The sequence below is a fragment of the Eptatretus burgeri genome, chromosome 8 (genome assembly GCF_056783735.1).
Source record: "Eptatretus burgeri isolate ZD-2024b chromosome 8, Ebu_testis_v1, whole genome shotgun sequence".
Classification (NCBI taxonomy): Eukaryota; Metazoa; Chordata; class Myxini; order Myxiniformes; family Myxinidae; genus Eptatretus; species Eptatretus burgeri.
The window spans coordinates 106,057,957-106,067,956 of record NC_140968.1 but is presented as its reverse complement, the minus strand read 5'-3'; the positions used below and the strand labels follow the sequence as shown (position 1 = coordinate 106,067,956).

General features: G+C 45.5%; 1 protein-coding gene across 1 annotated transcript in view; it reads right to left on the bottom strand.

Moving 5' to 3' along the window:
- LOC147022487 (unconventional myosin-X-like) overlaps positions 1 to 10,000 on the bottom strand; it is a 304,547-nt gene that overhangs the window by 149,767 nt on the left and 144,780 nt on the right. The gene's annotated exons all lie outside the window — the stretch shown is intronic.

The following is a 10,000-nucleotide window of genomic DNA, read 5'->3' as shown; positions in this document are numbered from 1 at the left end:
TGTCATTTGTGTTTGACTGAACAAGTGACATAATGTAGAGGCTTCAGCCAATCAGAGACGAGACATGGCTGCTTCCACGTAAATCACAATGACTTTCATTTTCCGCTTGATGGAGTTATTATTTTATTCATATAAAGATCTAAGATGGAAAATTATACAATTAATCCTATCTAATTAGTCTCCTAAATCCATCCCTGTAGCTGCTTCGAAATTCTCCATTTTCACCACCGACTGATGATTGTCCTCACCAAGTGAGTGCATTTGAGTGTTCAGGTCTACTTGGGTGGTCCATTTTCAAAATCAATTGAGCGAATCCCTGGTTCAGGCCTTGTGAGTGTGCCCAAGCCTGTTTCGCCTACGTTGGAGATGTAATCAATGATACCATATATACTCAGAGGGCTGCTTCTCATGCTTAGTTGCACTATGACCCTTGTAGAAAGTTTTCCATAGCTCTCCAATCAATGACAATTTATTATTCTTCTTCTACAAATTATTTCGTGTGGATAGCAAAAGGCACTCAGCCGTTAACGCTTGGTCTCTTCGTCTCTCTTGCTCCGACAAAGGGTTAATGCCCGAAACATAAGCTTCACCTCGATTGCCACGGCGGTAAGCGTACCTCGATCAACGTCCTGTTGATTCCATCCATTGTTCTACCCGTCTGCCTGATCGACACTGGGCCTTCACCAGCAAGGACTAGTTTTGCTGTTGATCAAACAAGCGAAAGTCATTTTCCTGTTTCAAAATGGTTTCTAAACAAAGAAAAGAAGGAAGACATCAACATTCCTTATCTATTGCAGTGCGGCCTATTTTCCTTGTCCATAGCAGAAGGTTATCTTCAGTTCCCTGAATTATCTTCTGCTTGGCTACAAAGACGAATGCTACGAGGAGCAACGCGTGCCGATAACAAACTATGTGGTATACCAGTCGAGAGCACAAGTCCACTTTTGTAAACTTCCAATGACATTAATTTGTGAACCTGGGTGGGCAAGTTAGACCAGGGGAGACTCATATTAACAGCGATAGATAATATAATACGACAATATCTCATGAATAACAACTCGAGCAAAACCATTTCCATGGCCAGTAAGCCAAAACATCCATGCTCATGAACGCCCAAAAGAGTATTTCTTTCATAAAAGAATAAACCTCGTTTGATTCCAATCTTTCTCATGTGTTTTGCATTATTTTGGATGCCTTTATCCCAACATTAAAGCCTTCATGAAATCTATACTACAAGAGCGCCATATATCTGTCTCTACCTATCTGTCTGTCTGCGTATCTGTTGCCATTTTTCTCAGAGATAGCTGAAAGTATCTGTTAAACTTTAAGAGGTTCATCAGTGAGTGCCTGGGAGTGGTTTAGGCAAAAAAAAACATTTTTTTGAAAATGTTGACAAAAAATTTTTGGGTTTGTTTCGATTTTTTTGTTTTCTTAAAAACGCTTTGTAGTGCCTAAGATTTTGTAGCAATGTGAAAGGTAATATAAAATGATCCCCAAACCCATTCCTTCGTAGGTGCAGGGAAGTGTTTTCAGCACCCAGAAATAAGCATCTGCTCCTCGTCTCTTTCATGGCATTTTGATCGATTTTGCTTTGAAATTCATTCTTTATTTACCTCAGAAAATAAAAGTTATTTTTATTTATTTATTTCCTTATTAATAAATTATTTGTCGATTTCCAACCTGTCCATGTTTGTCCTTTCCTTCCATTGGAAAGCAGCTTCTTCGCTCACTGCAGATCTGGATAAAATCACAAACTGGTCCAACACGTGGAACATGTCTTTCAATCCAGACAAATCTCACACTCTCACTATGTCTCTTCGAAAGGACCATTTACAAAACCCCCCCATCCACTTTCTCAACAATCCTCTGGAAGAAGTCTTTTCTTTCAAGCTTCTGGGTCTCACTATCTGCCATGACCTTTCCTGGGAAAGTCACATTTCCAACCTTGCCTCAAAAGCCAGTCGCCGACTGGGAATCCTCCGTCGTGCAAAGTCCTTCCTCGGCCCTCTTGAGCTCCTGACCACTTACAAAGCTTTTGTCCGTAGCCTGATGGAGTACTGCTCTCCCCTCTGGGCTGGTGCTCCTGCCTCCCACCTTTCTCGACTTCACGCTGTCGAAACCAGGGCTTTTAAGATCATCGGCATCTCCCGCAATGAAGCTGAGTCTTTGGGCCTCTCACTCAATCACCGCAGGTTGGTCGGTGGTCTTTCTGTCTTCTACCGACTCCTCTCCAGCCTTGCCCCCCTGCTCTCTCTGCGATTTGTCCCCACCACATTTCCACAGGGCGCTCAAGGTCCGCCAACAACCCCCTTCTGGTAAAACTACCAAAATCACGAATCACTGCTCATCTTCACTCTTTCATTCCTCTTTTTTCCCGCCTTTGGAATAAACTTCCTCACTCTATTCTTTCCCATTCTTCCCTCCAGGCTTTCAAAACAGCTGTTCACCACCACCTCTTATCTTCCCCCATCCAAATCCTCGATCTTTTCTACCCCCGATAATCCACCCAAGCCCACTTCCTTCAATTCTCCTGCTTTCCTTCCTGAAAGTCCCTTTAATGTCCATCTTCCCCTCGCCATGTTCCCCGTCCCATCCCCATCCCTCTCCCTTCCACATTTCACCTGTGTCTGTTCCCCAATGTTTTGTCCCTTCCACTCCCGCCCCTCTTGTCTCATGCCTCATTGCTGTGAGTTGTGTGTTAGCTCTCATACGAGCCTCGACCAAGGTATACAAAAAAAAAAAAAAAAAAAAAAAAATAATTGGTCTAGCATTGTTCGACCCGAGATAGACTGGGAGGTAATTACCACAGATTTGACCTAAGATCGTCGGCACGCACCAGCGGTTAAAACGCTCGGCAGCCATAATTAAAATCTAATCGAGATAACTTTGGTGCTTTCCCGAGGGCGCGCTCCCCGCTCAGGTAATCACGTGACCTCTAGTTAAACGGAATAATTAGACGGTGAGCACTCGAACTCGTGGTTGTGTTCGTGGTTCTAAAACAACCCACCGTACCACAACGTTAATTGTGAGTGGTGGCCCCAGGTCCGGCTCTACCGAGAACAACTGGGGATTAATCCCCCTGAGTGAAAGCGGGTGTCTCGGTACCCATGGCCGCAACAATAAATATATATATATATATATATATATATATATATATATATATATATATATATATATATATATATATATATATATATATATATATATATATGTTTATATGCAAGTGTTCAATGTTCAAGTGAGGTTCAAGTGATCAAGTGAAGAATTCTTTGTGCACGGGTCTTTGCGTTTCTGACAGAGGTGTTACGTGGAGATAGAAAAGGCCTCTCCGCGCATCCCGTGCACCACAATAAGACAAACGGCAAACGTTTAACGTCTCAAGCATTTTTCACCGCTCTTCGGCTTCCTCATCATTTTTTGCTTTAAGTTTGCCAAATGTAAGGCCATTCGACTCAAAGTCGTTCACACTAACCCTGTTCCACTCACTCATGCTTCTCAATCTGTGCGGTGAGTTGATTTAACGGACCTCACAAGTTCAGCCGGATAAGGGATCAAGCCGCACCACGTGGTCCTGCACATAAGACGAGTTCTGCATCTTCTGCAAATCATTATATTCACAAGCGTCACTGAGCAGGTGCAACTGCTTGAATTTACTTTTATATTTGACTTCCTGTGATAACAGGCCTAATTGTACAAGTCTCCTAATTCAATCGAGATTCTTTCCTCCAACTGCAATACATTGGTCATCTGTAAGATGGGCCATTCTAGGACTGCAAGGTAATAATCGACCGGTTATATTTTGGTACGTACCTTGTAATAAAGCTTTCAGACTCAGACTGCTGCTTGAAAAGGTCACCTGTGAAGGAGATGGAAAATGCTGCGTAACAGTTTGACCTCGGTACAGTGGACTCGGATTGCTTGGGATATTAACCTCCACCACTGAAGGTGCACGGAGTTTACGTTTTCACCCAGCTGTCTGGTTCTAGGTCATTCGCCTTCATATCACATTTTTACTCTGATCTTCATGAAACTTAACCACCTGGTAGAGGTAGTGACAAGCTGAAAGCCTGTTGTGTTTGACGTCACTCGGTCAAAATGTCAAAGGCCAATGTCACAGAAATCGTCAATTTCAACCGATCCAGTTGATAACTATATACACGGGATATAAAACCGAAACACACCGGCGGACGGTGAACTCTCGTCGAGGTGAAGACTCGGCGACCCTTGTGAGTATATCTGTTAATTACGTGCTGGTTGAACGTGTGTTGTACCGTGAGTACACCGATGAATTACTTAGTATTTGACCTTGACCAGGTCTATTAATTAGAGAATATTCACATCAGATATACCGACTCCATTGATCCAACCTCCTCCCCATCCTTCCTCTCGCTCTCTATCTCTATCTCTATCTCTATCTCTATCTCTATCTCTATCTCTATCTCTATCTCTATCTCTATATCTATCTCTATATCTCTATCTCTATCTCTATCTCTATCTCTATCTCTATCTCTATCTCTATCTCTATCTCTATCTCTATCTCTATCTCTATCTCTATCTCTATCTCTATCTCTATCTCTATCTCTATCTCTATCTCTATATCTATCTCTATCTCTATCTCTATCTCTATCTCTATCTCTATCTCTATCTCTATCTCTATCTCTATCTCTATCTCTATCTATATCTATATCTATATCTATATCTATATCTATATCTATATCTATATGTATATCTCTATCTATATCTATATCTATATCTATATCTATATCTATATCTCTATCTCTATCTCTATCTATCTTTCTCTCTCTCTCTCTCTCTCTCTCTCTCTCTCTCTCTCTCTCTCTCTCTCTCTCTCTCTCTGTCTCTCTCTCTCTCTCTCTCTCTCTCTCTCTCTCTCTCTCTCTCTCTCTCTCTCTCTCTCTCTCTCTCTCTCTCTCTCTCTCTCTCTCACTCTCACTCACTCCGCCCCACCCTCTCAATCCACAGAATGCAGTTCACATGGAAAATAATAGGAGCTGGATGTGGTATATTCCATTTTTGGACCTCATTCCAGTTTGTACCAGTTCAGGTTCCATATCCTTGTCCACTGGGTCCAAAATAACCTTCCATGAAACCACCTCAGCACTAAACTACACAAACATTCTCAACCTTGGATACCTTTAGAGTACTATTCTGCATTACTAATTGGATAGAAAGAACAATGTATCAAAAGCTTATTTATCCTTAACTGGAGAGGACATAAGCGATTAAAATGTAATAAATAAGACCACAATTCCTCAAACTTTGCTTTCTCTTCAATACTACAGTCAACATCTTGAAATATGTTTCATGTGTTAGCTCTTATATGAGCCTTGACATTGTATATAAAATATAAATAAAAAATCTGAAGATTGTTCTTCCAGATAAGGTCACCAACCCCACACCCCCTCCATCACGACCCCCATTCTCCAGACTCTCAAACCTCATTTTCCCCTCCTGAAGATCCATCAGTAAACTTGTTCTTTTCCAGCCATTTAACTCAGCAGCAAGGTTTGGGCAAAGCTTGTGAAACAAGCAAATGTTCAAGTGTACCCGCTTTGATAAAAACCCATGTAGTTAATTAAGGGAAATGAAAACCTACCCGCGGCAACACAGTGATCACAGTGAATTTGATAAACATGATGCAACACGAATCCCAGGCAAAGCCTGCCAATGTGCTGTGAACAATTCCAAATTGCCAAAGCTCTTGTACTCCGCTGTCTATTTGTGGAAACAAATGTTTATCAAGATTGCTGACCCAGTCATTGAAATCAAACTAGCAGTTGTGCACAAACTCTGACAGGCAACCACTCTACCTCATACTGTATAATATTGTTACGGATCTGGAAACCATAAGCATTCAACATACAGATGTCCCAAAAGTCAGTTATGTCGTTAAGTATGTGTGTAGTCAGATCCCTTTCCTTTTGTCTAGTGGGAGAATCAAAGGCGTGCGTTGCGATTTCTTTTTAGTTAGGTTATGAAATCTTTACATCCAACGAACCCTCCAACAAGCCATCTCACAATCATCCCATCTGCATGACCCCTCGGCCCATCACGATCCACCACCAACCAGCTGCCTTTCCGCACCCTGACGTGCAAGGCAAGATCTCGCTGTTCTGGTTTCTCCGCTCCCACGAACGTTGTAACTCTTTCACGACAACCTTTGCAACATTGATACTGTTACTCGTCAAGTATGAACCCGCGTGGAAGAGGGGCTGGGGTTTCCAGGCAGGGGCCAAGGCCCCGTCCCGGAAAGGTATGCCGTGGGACCCTGTCCAATCAAAGACAGCAAGGTGTGTTCACCAAGACCCCTCCCCGCTGAGGGAGGTCCATAAATTCCTGAGCACTCTCTGAGGCAGGGGTCTTTTTGAAGTCTTGGAGAGTCTTTTTGGGGTCTTGGAGAGTATATTTGAGGTCTTGGAGAGTTTTTGGTGGGTCTTTTTTGGAGAGTTTTGGAGGGTTTTTACTGTCACGAAAGGGGTTTTTGCTTTTACGAAGGTCGTCGAGGTGGCAAACGTGTCTCTGCTGGCCCTCCACAAGGAAGGAAAGAGCGACCTCAACCCCCCTCCGTGGACCCCGGCCATTCACCACCCGAGCTCCGCCACAAACCTCGAGTCCCACACGTGCGACTAGGGACCAAACCAGCGACCATTGTCAGGTGCCGCAGCACGGAGTACCCCCTTTCTCTGACGGCCAGGTACCCAACCGAACTCTGACCCCCAGCTTGTCTCTCTCCTCAGCTGCGAGGGTCCAATAAAGAACTCTGGGTTTCTTTTCATTTGTGTGTGTCTGTGTGTGAGCCCGTCTTTAAGTAGAACTGAATAAGTGTTTTTGGATCATTGTAAATACTTCTTGCATATTCGCGTTGTCTTGCTTTTTGTCTTCATTTACTGTAAATAAAACTTGTTAGAAATGTTCCCAGTTCGTTTCCGTCCCTTATTGCATTGGTCCAGCATGGTTCGGATCTGAGTTTAGGCGGGGTTTTATCCACGATAATCCATTCATTCCAGCCGGCACGGCTTTGGCAGTTTCCGCATGGCTGCACTCGAACCGGAGTTGGTAGTCGGTAGTGACCCGGTTCGAGCAAGACGTGCCGAGGGCATGGTTTCCCCGGTAGTCGAAATCGCGTAGTTAATTAGGTAAATTGGTTATAGACAAATAGACCCTATGCTACGCGGTTGAGATATTGGCGTCCACGGTTGGTTAGACGACCCTCCGGCTCGCTGAGTTATCCAAGCGACGGCCTACAATTCCGGGGAGCTTGGTGGGAGACGACGCAAGCTTTCCCCACCGAGTGGTCGTTCTCACCACCGACCCCCGGCCCGCAACAATATGTATATCTTACAAGATGCTCACAAATTTACATTCATATTGATGTACAAAGTGCATGCTGTTGTGACAAAGCAAGGTAGGACGTCGGCCCACGCAAGGCCGGTGGGGGAGGGAGTTGGCCCACGCAAGGCCAGAGGAGAGTGGACCCACGCAAGGCCGGCGGGGGAGGGAGTTGGCCCACGCAAGGCCAGGGGAGAGTGGACCCACGCAAGGCCGGCGGGGGAGGGAGTTGGCCTACTCAAGGCCATGGGAGAGTGGACCCACGCAAGGCTGGCGTGGGAGGGAGTTGGCCCACGCAAGGCCAGGGGAGAGTGGACCCACGCAAGGCCAGCGGTAGGGGTGGGGGGAGTTGGCCCATGCAAGGCCGGGGGAGAGCGTGCCCACATAAGGCCGGGGAACAGTCGGCCCACACAAGGCCGGGGGAGAGTCAGCCCACGCAAGGTCAGGGGAGAGTCGGCCCATGCAAGGCCGGGGGCAGAGTCGGCCCACGCAGGGCCAGGGGAGAGTCGGTTCACACAAGGTCGGGCATTGGTGCACACGAGTGTGCAGTTTCACCACAAACAGGAAAGTCCAATCGGAGAATTGGAATTTATCGCTGGAGGACAACTGGCGATTCGATTGCAACAATTAATAAATGTCCCCTTGGTGTGCAGTAAACATAACGCAGATGACGGAGGCATGAATTTTATAGTCCAGAGTGTTTGAGAGTTTTGTCGTTTTACCATTTTAGGGGATAATTACATGGTTGGTAACACTACACCAACATTCAATGCCATTTCTACATTCAAATGCACATGAGAAGTTCCAGGAAAACCGTTTCACCATCCATCGAGCTCCTACTGCACGCAACGAGTTTGTTCGACAGACACGAAAAGCATCAATTTCAATTATGCCACTTTCGCAATTCCCTTCCACAATGGACCGGTTCAACCGTCGTACAAAGGCAGTTCAAGGCTGTCAGAAGAGTCTGTGCCGAAGATGTTATTCAAACACAAGACAAGAACATGAGGCATCAGGTATATAAAGGTGAGTGGTTGTACACCATGACACACCTTGAACTGAACTAGGAGGAAACACGTTGTCAAACCATTGAAGTGGACAGAACTAATGTATATGGACCTTCGACATTGAAGCCTTCCTGCCAATAACACCAAACTATCTCCATTATGGCCTTCCCACGTTGATGTACATTTTTGTTTGCACCTCTCTTCTCCTATCCGTGTCTCTTTCGAGTCGGCGAACCTTTTCATCAAGCCGTGAAGAGTGATGCAATGTGAGAGAAGACCGCTCAGCAAATATGTGCAAAGTGCACGAGGCACACGAGAGAATGGAGAGCGCAATTGGCTCGTCAAGCAAAGTTCATTTCCTCTCCGCCTCTGGTTTCCCTCGCATTGCTTCTCGCACAGCCTTGTGATCTGGTTTGAAGCGCACGGATGAATTTCGGGAGTCTCGCTGCATCAAAATGGCAAGAGAAGCCTTTCGGTTTCTTGGCACGTTCTCTCATCTTCATTGCGGGGGCATTTTTGGTGAAGACCTTTCACATCCTCCGATGCTCGAGATCACACGTGCTGGGCAGGTGGTTCTTTGGCTCGTCCATTTCCTTTACGGTGGTATGGAGGGGGTGAACACGTAACCACGAATGAACCCCAAACCCTCGCATCGCCAAGCGGGAATTCTCCCAGCTGTGCTTGCTCAGCACCACCCACATGTTATTTCAGTGGAATGAAACTTTAGCCCATCTCTCTTTTGAATGGTTCTGATGCAAAGGGTCTGCAGGACATCGTGGTAAGCTCACATCATCTGGATTTGCACAAGCTTTGGTTGAGAAATCATTCAGGGAAGGACTCTCCGTGGATGGGGGTTTTGTGCACGTTAGTCAAAATGCTCAGATCATCACTTTGACAACACTGGTTTGAAACGTAACATCTCAAACACGCCTCGGTGCAGCATTAGGATTTCATAAACGAGGAAACCTAGACCCTGGAAAAGGACAACAGGCCCGTGTGTCCATTGAGCAGTCACCCACGTATCCTCAGCTTCAACCTCAACATGTTGGCGTTGCTCATCTTTTACGTACTCACCTCATGCAGAGCATTATGTGATATCGACACCATTGATTATAACGTTAACGTCCCATTTCCGTCGAGAGACGAGGAATTGTGCCACAAAATGGCCTCCTGTTTTTGAGAGTAACCGTGAGATCTTTAACCTCCACAACCCAAATGCAAACGAGGTAGTCCGCTTTACATTCCCATCGGAAGGACGGCATGCTCCGAGACACCAACGCGGACAAAGTGCTCCATGTTGACACAGCACCAGGACGACGGTTTGAGTTGCATTATGGGTACGCGTCCAGGAACAGACAGTTCAGAGGTGAGCACACCACCAACTGAGCTAACACCTTCAATCGAGATCTCCCATCCAGGTGCTAAGCGGAATTACCTCTGCTGAGCTCCCGAGATGCGTCAGGATTTGAGGACGTTCAACCTGATATGTCAGAGATTAAAGGTTTGAACTGCGAGCAATCTGTAGAGAGAGGGACAACATCAAACAAGAAATTACAAAATGAGGAAAACGACGAGCAGGTGTCTAGTTAGGTCATCCTGCCAAGAGGATACTGTTTGAAGGGGAAATTGTAAAATACATCACC